The sequence below is a fragment of the Haematobia irritans genome, chromosome 4, assembly GCF_050003625.1.
Source record: "Haematobia irritans isolate KBUSLIRL chromosome 4, ASM5000362v1, whole genome shotgun sequence".
NCBI lineage: Eukaryota > Metazoa > Arthropoda > Insecta > Diptera > Muscidae > Haematobia > Haematobia irritans.
In genome coordinates this window covers 204,421,492-204,435,609 of record NC_134400.1, presented here as the reverse complement: position 1 = coordinate 204,435,609, position 14,118 = coordinate 204,421,492, and the positions used below count along the sequence as shown (strand labels likewise).

The 14,118-nt window shown below is 31.2% G+C and overlaps 1 protein-coding gene across 11 annotated transcripts in view; it reads left to right on the top strand.

Annotated features, from left to right (window-relative positions):
- The window catches only part of sif (guanine nucleotide exchange factor still life), a 335,519-nt gene that overhangs the window by 51,657 nt on the left and 269,744 nt on the right, over positions 1–14,118 (top strand). The window contains exon 1 of one of the 11 annotated variants that reach the window (XM_075307983.1): positions 9,510–10,630. The exons of the other annotated variants lie outside the window; for them this stretch is intronic. The gene's annotated coding sequence lies outside the window, so the exon portion shown is untranslated. Of the gene's footprint in view, positions 1–9,509; positions 10,631–14,118 lie in introns of those variants that run through there. 11 annotated transcript variants of the gene reach the window in all.

Sequence of the window (14,118 nt, the reverse complement as noted above, 5' to 3'; positions counted from 1 at the left end):
TTTCCAATTTCAGGCAAATCTGATAAAAACTACGGTTTTTATAGGCCCAAGACCCCAAATCGGGAGGTCGGTTTATATGGGGACTATATCAAAACATGGACCGATATAGCCCATCTTCGAACTTGACCTGCCTGCAAACAAAAAACTAATCTGTGCCAAATTTGGGGACGTTAGCGCCATTATTGAAGGCTGTAGCGTGATTACAACAGACAGACAGACAGACAGACAGACGGACAGACGGACATGCTTATATCGTCTTAGAATTTCTCCCTGATCAAGAATATATATACTTTATATAGTCGGAAATCGATATTTCGATATGTTACAAACGGAATGACAAACTTATTATACCCCCGTCACCATTTTATGGTGGTGGGTATAAAAACAACTACCTTTCTACCCCATAGTCATCTCTAACCACAATGCAATTTTCCATACAATTGCATGAAGCTAAAGTTGCAAAGACTGCTTCTTCTGTACAGCATCATGAAATATTCTAAGGAGTTAACCCACTTTCATTTTGCTGTTAGTTGTTGTTGTGCTTGATGAGTTTTCTGTTGTGTTTCGTTGTATTTTTATATGTTTTGTGACTGTGTGTGTGTGTTTGGTATTCTTTCTTTTAGCATACAGCTTACCCAGCAAAAACTAGGTAACCACATCTCATTACAATTCGCATTACCAGGAGTAATGCTGCCATTACACGTTGCATTACATTGCGGTGAGTTATAATGACTTACTTGTAATGACAAAAATAAATATAATGCCTAATAATTTTCGAATAGTTATTCTCAAATTTTTAGGCAGTTGGCTTAATAAAATAGAATTGAAAGGATTGAATACTTCTTAGTACGAATGAACTGAAATATTTTTCTATGCTAAGTGTTATTCGTATGAATGATAAGCTTTCTATAATAAAGGAAGTCAGAGTTATCATTTTATAAGAAATTTTACTAAATTTGGTTTTAGTTTTTGTTCGGTTTTTGTTCATTTTTACGAATGCTTTATCAATGGATAAAATTTTCTTGTTCAGTAGTAAATTCGTATACCCTGCGAAGAAAACAGTATTAGTAAAATGCCATAAATTTTTTGTGATTCAGTCACGAAATTAATTGATACAATTAATTTTTAATTGATCACAGAAATGTTATTAATTAATTAATTGATACTATTATTTTTGTGATTGATTTTTATTTCAATTAAAAAATTTGTTGAATAAATTAAATTTTTAATTGAATATTTTTTAAAACTCAAATAAAATTTTAATTGGAAAAATTTTCGTGAAATTTTTTTGTGGGTAGTTAATGAACTATTCCTAACTGCTTTCAGTTTAGGATTTTTTTACTGAAGCAACTAAATTTTATTATTTCACACAATAACACTAGTTTACAAAAAAAATAAAAAATTCATGTACACTTAATGAAAGGCAAATTTTCTTATGTATTTTGATCTGCTGAATTCGAAAAAAAATTAAAATTTTTTTTTATGGAACGACATTTTTCGGTCGATTTTCTTCAAGTTGATCTTATTACTTACGTTAGAGTATCATCTATACGATCATGAACTTCTCTTCCAGACGTTTTTTCAATGGTTTATACTTTTCTGGCGGAAAAGGTCCTTTGTAAATTTTTTGAAAATTTGGCTTTTCGCATCGAAAATTTTTAAACCACTTAACTTATCACAGATACAATTATACCCGATTATTCGTCATCTTAATACCTTTCATTTAAGTACCAACAACGATATAATCGGACATTTTTAACTCGAGATATAATTTGTTTAGAGAGAAAAGAGCGAAAAAATAAAAATAACAGGATATCTCAAAAACGAATTCAGCAGATCAAAATACATAAAAAAGGTCGGCTCTCATCAAGTGTACATTTTCAGTGTAAACTAGTGTAATTTAACTTAATGCAAATAAAATGGCTAATCTAAATGGATGAATATTTTTTCCTTTAGTTTCGAAGGCACTTTTTTCTGGGTGTAGTGCTCCTATTACACCATTACTCGCCATATTTTGATCCATTGTAGTCGGCGATAGAAATCAATATTTTCGTGATTTGGTTGCCTGAGACAATAAGTGGCTATTTTACAAGCTTTGGTGTATCTACGAATAAGTGATTACATATTATGTTATTATATGCTTTAAAAGCACTACTTATTTCATGGCCGAAAGTATGCCTGGGGAGAAGTACTTTCCTCCTAGGACATGCGTATGTAAATGTAATCCGGAGCGATGCCAATTAATAAGTGGTTATTATTTTTTAAAACGGCTTACCTACAAGATTACCGGGTAATGAGAGTTTTTGCTGGGTTAATTTACAAATCCTTCCAGCCACCATAGTGCAGCAAGACTGAATGGTGTGCCTGATGATGCTGACGATGATATCAACAGCATATAAAAATAACATATCACTGTTGTTTTTTTTCACAAGCATTGTTTTTTTTTTCTTTTTTATTCATCTTTGCCTAGCGAACAAATACTTAACATTCATATTTATTGTAGTTGTTGTAGAGCTTATATGTCATTGTTGTTGTTGTTGTTTTTTCTTAGTTATATATCCTCTTAAATCAAATCCAATTAATCGAGGTTACTTTTAGTTCAATTCGATTAAAACGGTAACAACAACTACACAAATACACATGTGAATATGCAGAGAGTGGATTAAAGGTGTGAGTGCGTGTGTGGTGTGTTTATCCATTGTTTGCTGAGAATAACGACAATGCCAAATGGGTTTGAGGTATCAGATTAAATATGGCGTTGCCAAATCGTTGTTGTAATTTGAAAAGCCATTATGCCATTATGATGACCAGAAAAATTGTTTCTAAATCATATAGTTTATTATTGATTATAAAGGGTGATTCTTTTGAGGTTAGGATTTTCATGCATTAGTATTTGACAGATCACGTGGGATTTCAGACATGGTGTCAAAGAGAAAGATGCTCAGTATGCTTTGACATTTCATCATGAATAGACTTACTAACGAGCCACAACGTCGAATTTTCAGTGAATGGGCCCTAGAAAAGTTGGCAGAAAATCCGCTTTTTTATCGACAAATTTTGTTCAGCGATGAGGCTCATTTCTGGTTGAATGGCAACGTAAATAAGCAAAATTGCCGCATTTGGAGTGAAGAGCAACCAGAAGCCGTTCATGAACTGCCCATGCATCCCGAAAAATGCACTGTTTGGTGTGGTTTGTACGCTGGTGGAATCATTGGACCGTATTTTTTCAAAGATGCTGTTGGACGCAACGTTACGGTGAATGGCGATCGCTATCGTTCGATGCTAACAAACTTTTTGTTGCCAAAAATGGAAGAACTGAACTTGGTTGACATGTGGTTTCAACAAGATGGCGCTACATGCCACACAGCTCGCGATTCTATGGCCATTTTGAGGGAAAACTTCGGAGAACAATTCATCTCAAGAAATGGACCGGTAAGTTGGCCACCAAGATCATGCGATTTGACGCCTTTAGACTATTTTTTGTGGGGCTACGTCAAGTCTAAAGTCTACAGAAATAAGCCAGCAACTATTCCAGCTTTGGAAGACAACATTTCCGAAGAAATTCGGGCTATTCCGGCCGAAATGCTCGAAAAAGTTGCCCAAAATTGGACTTTCCGAATGGACCACCTAAGACGCAGCCGCGGTCAACATTTAAATGAAATTATCTTCAAAAAGTAAATGTCATGGACCAATCTAACGTTTCAAATAAAGAACCGATGAGATTTTGCAAATTTTATGCGTTTTTTTAAAAAAAAAGTTATCAAGCTCTTAACAAATCACCCTTTAGAAAAGGAATATGATCACCTCAGATATGGAGCAAAATGTTATATATTCCCCATCTCCTTAGTCGATTTATCTACACGCAGAGAAGGAATATGATCACCTCAACCATGTTTCAAGAGCAAAATGTTATTTTTGGTTGGTGACTACGTAACATGTTAATCGTAAAAATGTATGCTTGGTTATGTTTCTGTTTATAGGTTATTCACCAAATAGAGGTCAATACTTTATAACAGATCTTCGTGTAAATTGGTATGCGGGATTTTCGTATAAAGACAAATGAATGCGTGTGGTCGGTTTGTCTATAGATTGGTGAGAAAATCGGAAATGCGAAATGCATGTGAGCTAAATTATTTTGTATGCCGTTAAAAAATTCTCGTCATAATATCAATGGTAATCTAGGTCTAACGTATCAGATTAAATAAGGCGTTGCCAAGGATTAAAAAATCATTTAGAAACCCAGCAAAAAATTTGGAAGTTCTTCCATAGGCACAAGTTTAAAAGCACTGCCAGAAGATGTACTCCCAATGATGTTCTTTATTTTAACTACACAGGAAGTTCTTTTCATACAATTTTTTTATAACATGCTTTTTTTAATATTTTTAATGGGTAATTTTAACTTTTTTTGTTTCAAATTGGTTAAAAACAGTTTAAGAATTCATAAAATGGTACAAATTATTAAAATTTTGTCGAAAAAATTGCTAAATCCAATCTGAAAAAATTGTGAATTTTTGAATATATTTGAGGTCAAACGTTTCAGACAAGCGTTAGAATCCATTAAAAATTATAAAAAAATACAAAAATTATTTATTTGACAAAATGTCACAGAATTTTTTAATTTACATCCAAAACATTGAATTCGGATCACACCTAAAGAAGTGATGCAAATTCAGTGCACCGGCTGTTGAAATGGAGGACTTCCGTCCTATGACAAACCCATGTTAAATTCATCACTTCTGCGTCAATTTTGCACCACTTCCGGATCCAAAAAGATATTTTTTCATTACTTTTTTTACGACCCTTTTTTTTTTGCTGCGAAGCCGACATTATCTCCGATCGTGTACCCGACAACTTTTTGAGAATTGTCACAAAATCTTAGTGGAAGTCGTTCGTTTACACCAAAAAGCCGAAAGAGAGTCAAACAGAGAGAGAGAGAGAGAGAGATCAAACTTGTCATATGGAAAGTGTAGTCAAAGATATGAATGTATTTATTGTTTTAATTAATTTAAAAACTGTAAATTAGTTCACGGTAAATTTGAACCGGAAGCACTGCTGCCACTCGATATAAAAATAATGTACCAAAAAACTACTGTTTTATTTCTTTAGAAAGTTTTGTCAAAATTTTACATTTTATTTCAATTTTGTTAAAATTTTATTTCTATACAAAATTTTGTTACAATTTTATTTTTATGAAAGATTTAGAAAATTTTGTTAATTTTTTTTTCAATTTTGTCAGAATTTTATTTCCATAGAAAATTTCATTTCTGTAGAAAATTGTATTTATATGGAAAACTTTATTTCTATAGAAAATTTTGTTCAAGTTTTATTTCTATAGAAAATTTTGACAAAATTTCATTTCTATAGAAAATTTTGTCAAAATTTTATTCCTATAGAAAATTTTGTCAAAATTTTATTTCTAAAGAAAATTTTGTTAAAATTTTAATTCTATAAAAGATTTATTTTGTCAAAATTTTATCCCTATAGAAAATTTTGTTTCTATAAAAAATTTTGTCAAAATGTTATTTCTGTAGAAAAATTTGTCAAAATGTTATTTCTATAGAAAATTTTGTCAAAATTTTATTTCTATAGAAAATTTAGTTCAACTTTATCAAAATTTTATTTCTATAGAAAATTTTGTCAAAATGTCATTTCTATAGAAAATTTAATTCAACTTTATCAACATTTTATTTCTATAGAAAATTTTGTCAAAATTTCATTTCTATAGAAAATTTTGTCAAAACTTTATTTCTATAGAAAATTTATTTCAACTTTGTCAAAATTGACTAAACAAAATGTTGTTAAAATGTTAATTCTATAAACGATTTATTTCAATTTTGTCAAAATTTTATTCCTATAGAAAATTTTGTCAAAATTTTATTTCTATAGAAAATGTTGTCAAAATTTTATTTCTATAGAAAATTTTGTCAAAATTTCATTTCTATAGAAAATTTTGTCAAATCTTTATTTCTATCGAAAATTTATTTTAACATTGTCAAAATTTACTAAACAAAATTTTGTTAAAATTTTAATTCTATAAAAGATTTATTTCAATTTTGTCAAAATTTTATTCCTATAGAACATTTTGTCAAATTTTATTTCTATATAAAATTTTGTCAAAATTTTATTTCTATAGAAAATTTTGTCAAAATTTTGTTTCTATAGAAAATTTTGTCAAAATTTCATTTCTATAGAAAATTTTGTCAAAATTTTATTCCTATAGACATTTTTTTGTCAAAATTTTGTTTCTATAAAAAATTTTGTCAAAATGTTATTTCTGTATAAAATTTTGTCAAAATTTTATTTCTATAAAAAATTTTGTCAAAATTTCATTTCTATAGAAAATTTTGTCAAAATTTTATTTGTATAGAAAATTTTGTCAAAATTTTGTTTCTATAAAAAATTTGGTCAAAATTTCATTTCTATAGAAAATTTTGTCAAAATTTTATTCCTATAGAAAATTTTGTCAAAATTTCATTTCTATAGAAAATTTTGTCAAAACTTTATTTCTATAGAAAATTAATTTCAACTTTGTCAACATTTACTAAACAAAATTTTGTTAAAATTTTAATTCTATAAAAGATTTAATTCAATTTATTCAAAATTTTATTCCTATAGAAAATTTTGTCAAAATTTTATTTCTGTAGAAAATATTGCCAAAATTGTATTTTTATGGAAAATTTTGTCAACATTTTATTTCTATAGAAAATTTTGTCAAAATTTTATTTCTATAGAAAATTTTGTCACAATTTTTTTTCTATAGAAAATTTATTTCAACTTTGTCAAAATTTTATTTCTATAGAAAATTTTATTTCTGTAGAAAATTTTATTTCTATGGGAAATTTTATCAAAATTTTATTTCTATGGAAAATTTTATTTCTATAGAAAATTTTGTCAAAATTTAATTTTTGTGGAAAATTTTGTCAAAACTTTATTTCTATAGAAAATTTTATCAAAGTTGTATTTCTATGGAAAATGTTATTTCTATAGAAAATTTTGTCAAAATTTCATTTCTACACACAAAAAATTTGTTTTTGATTCAATCACGAAATTCATTGATCCAATTAATTTTTAATTGAAATGTCTTCAATCACAGAAATGATAGTATCAAGTAAAAAATTAATTGAAGGTCAATTAAAAAGTTAATTGATACTATTATTTTTGTGATTGATTTTTGTTTCAATTAAAAAATTTGTTGAATCAATTAAATTTTTCATTGAATATTTTTTAAAACTCAATTAAAATTTTAATTGGAAAAATTTTCGTGAAATTTTTTTGTGTGTATAGAAAATTTTGTCAAAACTTTATTTCTATCGAAAATTTATTTCAGTTTTGTCAAAATTGCATTTTTATAGAAAATTTTGTAAAAACTTTATTTCTATAGAAAATTATCTCAAAATTTTATTTTTATCGAAAATTTTGTGAACATTTTATTTCTATAGAATTTTTTCTCGATTTTTTTTCTATAGAAATTTTTTTCAAAATTTTTTTCTATAGAAAATTTACTCAAAATTTTATTTCTATAGAAAATTTACTCAAAATTTAATTTCTATAGAAAATTTTCTCAAATTTTATTTCTATAGAAAATTTTCTCAAAATTTTATTTCTTCGACAATTTTGTCAAAATTTTATTTCTATGGAAAATTTTGTCAAAATCTTATTTCTATAGAAAATTGTGTCAAAATTTTATTTCTAGAGCAAATTTGTGAAGTAGCACTTAGTTAGGGAGGAATATTATGCAAAATCTACCAAAACATCAAGAACTCTGCCGTATGTACCAAGTACATACGCTCAAAAAAAGTGAACTCTCTATTTCACTAAAGCAAATTTAACTTTTTGTTAGTTCATTGAGTTATTATGGTTGGAGAAAGTTTCCTTTACACTAATACGTTTTTGCGGACGTTAGTTAAATGAACTAAAAAACGGGGAAAATTTATACAAAAGTTAAGTTAAAAGATTTACTAAATTCGTATTTCTCACAAAATAGTTCAATATTTTTTTAAATTTGTAAATTTTACTACAAATACGTTCATCATGAACTTCGTATGTCACTAGAGACATTCTTGCTTTTGAACTCAAATGTTTTTTCCTTCAAACTACAAATTTTTCTTTAACAAGTGAAAAAAAATTATTTATGTCTAATAAATTTTCTTGAATTTGTCAAAAAATATTTCCTTATTATTTATATCTACTAAATTTTCTTTAATTTGTCGAAAAATATTTCCTTATTTTTGTGATATCGGCATAATGCCAGCGTTTGTAATACTGTTTAGTTAAAATTTTCTAAAAATATTCAAAATTTTCTAAAATTAACCAAAAGTTTTCTTCCTGATGGGTTCACTGTTTTTTCAGTGTATGAGTGCATATGGATTTTTGAATGGTTGTTCAGAAAATCCCAATGCCACTGCTTATGGCGTTGCCAAATCATTACATCACCATAAGGATTTGGCAAGAGAGTAAATTTGCACCGGTAAAAAAAAGGTGCTAGAACCCGTACTACTTATCCGTTCATCTGTGTTTCGGATTTACATGAAAATCCATATGTAGGATGTCTTTCGTTCATCGGTTAGTGGGGAAATCGTCAATACGAAGTCGGATGTAGGTAACATTTTACTTATAGCGTTGCCAATTTTTTGATATTATACCTTTAACCACTATGCTTTAATCTATCATGCTTGATAGGATTCACTCAGTATCACCTGCTGATATTGTTTTTCTATACTGACATTTTATCCGATTTTTTTATGAAAATTTTCTGTGAAAAATTCGGGATAATTTTACCCATTCATATTCACTGATATATGTAAAAATCTATATGGCAACTCTTTTTACCAGCAACAAACACTGATTGCTTGCATGACATCGTCTACACACATCTACCTCACATAAATTCCTTTAAAGGTATTGCACAGAGCATACCATTCGAACGGCACTATGTTAAGCTCTTTGGTATTGGTATGCAATGCAGAAATTATGCGAGTGTGTACATGTATGAATGTCTACGAATGTATGCGAAGAATCACTGATGAGCATTACTGTATTTACGAATACAATGTAAATTGCATTAAAATGCTTTGTAGTCCACTGTTACAGTGACACACAAAATAAAAACTATAAGGGAAGTGAATGTTAAACACAAGAGGGGTGGGGAGTGAAGAATTACATGACATAGAGAGAGAGAGATAATTCTTGGAGAAAAAAAAATATGAGAAATATCCAGGTATTTCCGTTGATTTCATAAAAGCTTTAAGTTTGAGAAGCTTTGGTGATGGGCGCATGAGTATATGAGAGAATCAAAAGAGAGAGAGAGAGAGGCATAGGCATATATTAGCACAACTTTAACTTAATCCCTAAAACATTAGTGAGCGCAGTTTTGTTTTTATTGTTCAAGTTAATTGATGAATGAGAGACCACTGAGTAAAAGCTACAATTGCAACTCTGCACTTTTTTAGGCTACTGAGTTGAAAGCTAACTGTCAGCTCTTGTTACACAGCCAGTTGGCGGATGCTGCCTTTACTTGGCCTAGTGTTGTGCCAGCACTCATGCGGTCATTTCGTAGCAAAATATCTTATCGTCGTTTTAGGCGAAACTCGTTATTTTTTTGTTTACATCTCTGAGATTTTGACCCCTCGTATATACGAATTTGGATAACCGTGGACCCTTACATTGCGACCGCGTGAGGCTAAGAAAAATTTCGAATTTCCAAATTTTATTTGTTTGTTTGATTGAAATAAAACAGCCCTGAACCAAAAAAAAAAGAAAGAAAAGAAAAACGAAGCCAAAAGAAGAGTAGAAGTAGGCATTTTAAATAGCATGGAGGCGGGAGTGGCATAAACAAGAAAGCATAAGGCAAAGTAAAACTACCACAAAGATAGTAAAGCAAATACCCAGAGAGTGAAAAAAGAGTGGGAAAAATAAATCAGATCTAAAATAAAAAAAAAAAACAACAAAAATAGAAGGAACCAATAAATGTGCAACCCATATTAAAAAGTGGACAGACATAAAAATGCCCCCACCCCTCCCACAGATAGATACAACGAGTGAGTGAATAGTATAAAATAAAATGAGAAATGTTCATATATCTCTATGAAAGATGCACATACTTATACACATACATTCGCATCATTGATATGTGCTATCATTGTAATATTCTTTGTGGGAAAAGTTCTCTAAAGGCAAATAACAATTCCCAATCAATAGGAAAAGGAAAAATAAACAAGACTTCCCCCCACAAACACTCGCTCACTCTCTCTTTCTCTCTCTTGTTTTTTGGTCTAAGATGCAAATAACAGTAATAAATTCCTATATTGTCTATGGGAGAGAAAACAGTGATGTGCTTTCGGTTTTTTTTTTTTCAAACGGATGTGAGCATATGTCAGTGATTTGTGAGTGAATCTATGAATGAATCCTTTGCCATAGTGATGACAATGGACCGACCCTAGGCTATATGAAATCCAAAGTATATTGAATGATAAACCACAAAAGAAGCAAACCTGCATCAATAAAAATTGCAACCTGTATATTTGGTGAGGAAAGTTGAGATTGAAAACCGTGTCAAGCTCATAATCCAGCAAAACCATTTGCAGTCACCCAGCCAGTCAACCAGCATTTTTTCAGCCTACGGTTGAAATGAGTATGTACGATAATTTTTTAAAAAAATATATTTTTATGGACTTTTCCTTATCTCTGAGTATTTAGGCTAGAGAAAAATTACCGTTCTATTTTTAGGTTTAACTACAGATTATTTTCTTAGCTACAGATTTGGAAGGAGCAAATTATTCATTTGTTTTTAGATCCTGTAGGCTTTATCGCTCTTCTTTTTTATCCATTTTTTGCAAATTTAACTTTCTTTTATATTTCATTTTGTTTTTATTTAGTTTTTAGATTTTCTATGCTTTCATATATTTTTTGCCGTTGTTGCTTTCTCTTCTCCATTTTCTCCTCCTCCTTAGTTTTGGGTAATGTGTCAAGGTACTACTTGTTGTTGTTGCTTCTTACTAAGCTATTTTGTTACAACTATCTGTTAGCAGGAGCCATCACACACATTAGTAGGCAATTTTAGGTTTTCACCATCAGTCCTACATGATGACATTTTTCCATTTAAAGAGGTGACGATGACGACGATGATGATGATGATGCTGGTAATGATATATCTCTGATTATTTGTCTACTACTGCAGTTTTGTTATTTGTTTTTAGTTTTTCCTTCTTCTTCTTCTTCGTCTTGTTTAATATTCTAAGATGGTCCCCATGCAGAATATAATGTGAGGAATTTGGCTACTGAAACTCTTGATGCCCTTTGCTTGGGTTGGGGCGGGTGTGTTTCGTTGGGGAATACTGCAGTTTATTTATTTTGCTGTGGATAGTCCATTATTTGTTGTCTTTGGCTTTTTGAAGAGCCCATTGAAATATCATATTCCTAATGAGCTGGTCATCACTTCTCTTGCCTTGGCTTTTGCTCTCCACTTAAGTTTATTTTCTTTATGAAGGGAACATTTTTGTATGTCCAGTAAGGACATAGGATTTTTTTTTTATTTTTATAGAGATTGGGCTATGGTGAGATGAGTTCCTTAGCCCTATCATATGACCAATTTATATTTTGGGAAGAAATTTATTTCGTTTTTTTTTTTGTCGATTCGTATTAAAACAAGTATATACGGCCGTAAGTTGGGCCAGGCCGAAGCTTATGTACCCTCCACCATGGATTGCGTAGAAACTTCTACTGAAAACTGTCATCCACAATCGAATTACTTGGGTTGGGGTAACACTTGCCGATGGCAAGGTATCTTAAAACTTCCTAACACCGTCTTCTAAATTACAAGGTAGTCCATACGTAGTATATATTAAACTAAAAAAGGCCGATTAAATACGTATATAATTAAGTTTAAAGTTTCTATAGAAATAAAATTTTGACAACATTTTCTATAGAACTAAAATTTGGAAAAAATTTTCTATAGAAATAAAATTTGGAAAAAAATTTCTATAGAAATAAAATTTTGACAAAATTTTCTATAGAAATAAAATTTTGACAAAATTTTCTATAGAAATAAATTTTTGACAAAATTTTCTATAGAAATAAAATTTTGGTAGATTATTTTTGGCTCGAGTGGCTATTCATGGTTGCCGATATGGACCAATTTGTGTGTGATTGGGGATCGGCTATATATAACTATAGACCGATATGGACCAATTTTGACATGGATATTAGCGGCCTTATACTAACACCACGTTGCAAATTTTAACCGGATCGGATGAATTTTGCTTCTCCAAGAGGCTCCGGAGATCAAATCTGGGGAACGGTTTATATGGGGGCTATATATAATTATGGACCGATATGGACCAATTTTTGCATGGTCATTAGAGAACATATACCAACACCATGTACCAAATTTCAGCCGGATCGGATGAAATTTTCGTTTCTTAGAGGCTCCGCAAGCCAAATCGGGGGATCGGTTTATATGGGGGCTATATATAATTATGGACCGATATGGACCAATTTTTGCACGGTTGTTAGAGACCATATACCAACACCATGTACCAAATTTCAGCCGGATCGGATGAAATTTTCGTTTCTTAGAGGGAGCAAGCCAAATCGGAGGATCGGTTTATATGGGGGCTATATATAATTATGGACCGATATGAACCAATTTTTGCATGGTCATTATAGAACATATACCAATACCATGTACCAAATTTCAGCCGGATCGGATGCAATTTGCTCCTCCTTGAGGCTTCGCAAATCAAATCTGGAGATCGGTTTATATGGGGGCTATATATAATTATGGACCGATATGAACCAATTTTTCCATGGTCATTAGAGAACATATACCAATACCATGTACCAAATTTCAGCCGGATCGGATGAAATTTGCTTCTCTTAGAGGCTCCGCAAGCCAAATCGGGGGATCGGTTTATATGGGTGCTATATATAATTATGGACCGATGTGGACCAATTTTTGCATGGTCATTAGAGAACATATACCAATACCATGTACCAAATTTCAGCCGGATCGGATGAAATTTGCTTCTCTTAGAGGCTCCGCAAGCAAATCGGGGGATCGGTTTATATGGGTGCTATATATAATTATGGACCGATGTGGACCAATTTTTGCATGGTTATTAGAGACCATATACTAACACCATATACCAAATTTCAGCCGGATCGGATGAAATTTGCTTCTCTTAGAGCGATCGCAATCCAAATTTGGGGGTCCGTTTATATGGGGGCTATACGTAAAAGTGGACCGATATGGACCAATTTTTGCATGGTTATTAGAGACCATATACTAACACCATATACCAAATTTCAGCCGGATCGGATGAAATTTGCTTCTCTTAGAGCGATCGCAATCCAAATTTGGGGGTCCGTTTATATGGGGGCTATATATAATTATGGACCGATACAGACCAATTTTTGCATGGTTATTAGAGACCATATACTAACACCATGTACCAAATTTCAGCCGGATCGGTTGAGATTTGCTTCTCTTAGAGCGATCGCAAGCCAAATTTAGGGGGTCCGTTTATATGGGGGCTATACGTAAAAGTGGACCGATATGGACCAATTTTTGCATGGTTGTTAGAGTCCATATACTAACACCATGTACCAAATTTCAGACGGATCGGATGAAATTTGCTTCTCTTAGAGCAATCACAAGCCAAATTTGGGGGTCCGTTTATATGGGGGCTATACGTAAAAGTGGACCGATATGGCCCATTTGCAATACCGTCCGACCTACATCAATAACAACTACTTGTGCCAAGTTTCAAGTCGATAGCTTGTTTCGTTCGGAAGTTAGCGTGATTTCAACAGACGGACGGACGGACATGCTCAGATCGACTCAGAATTTCACCACGACCCAGAATATATATACTTTATGGGGTCTTAGAGCAATATTTCGATGTGTTACAAACGGAATGACAAAGTTAATATACCCCCATCCTATGGTGGAGGGTATAAAATTTTTGACTATGACCATATTTTGCTACCAAAAAATGAGTTGCAAGAATCTAATCTACCGGTATTTGGTTACATTCCTATACAATAGCTTTCTGCAGCATAATCATATTGGAACATTTTGTAGGTCATAGCTCACCTTCTAAAATGACAATGTAATTATTG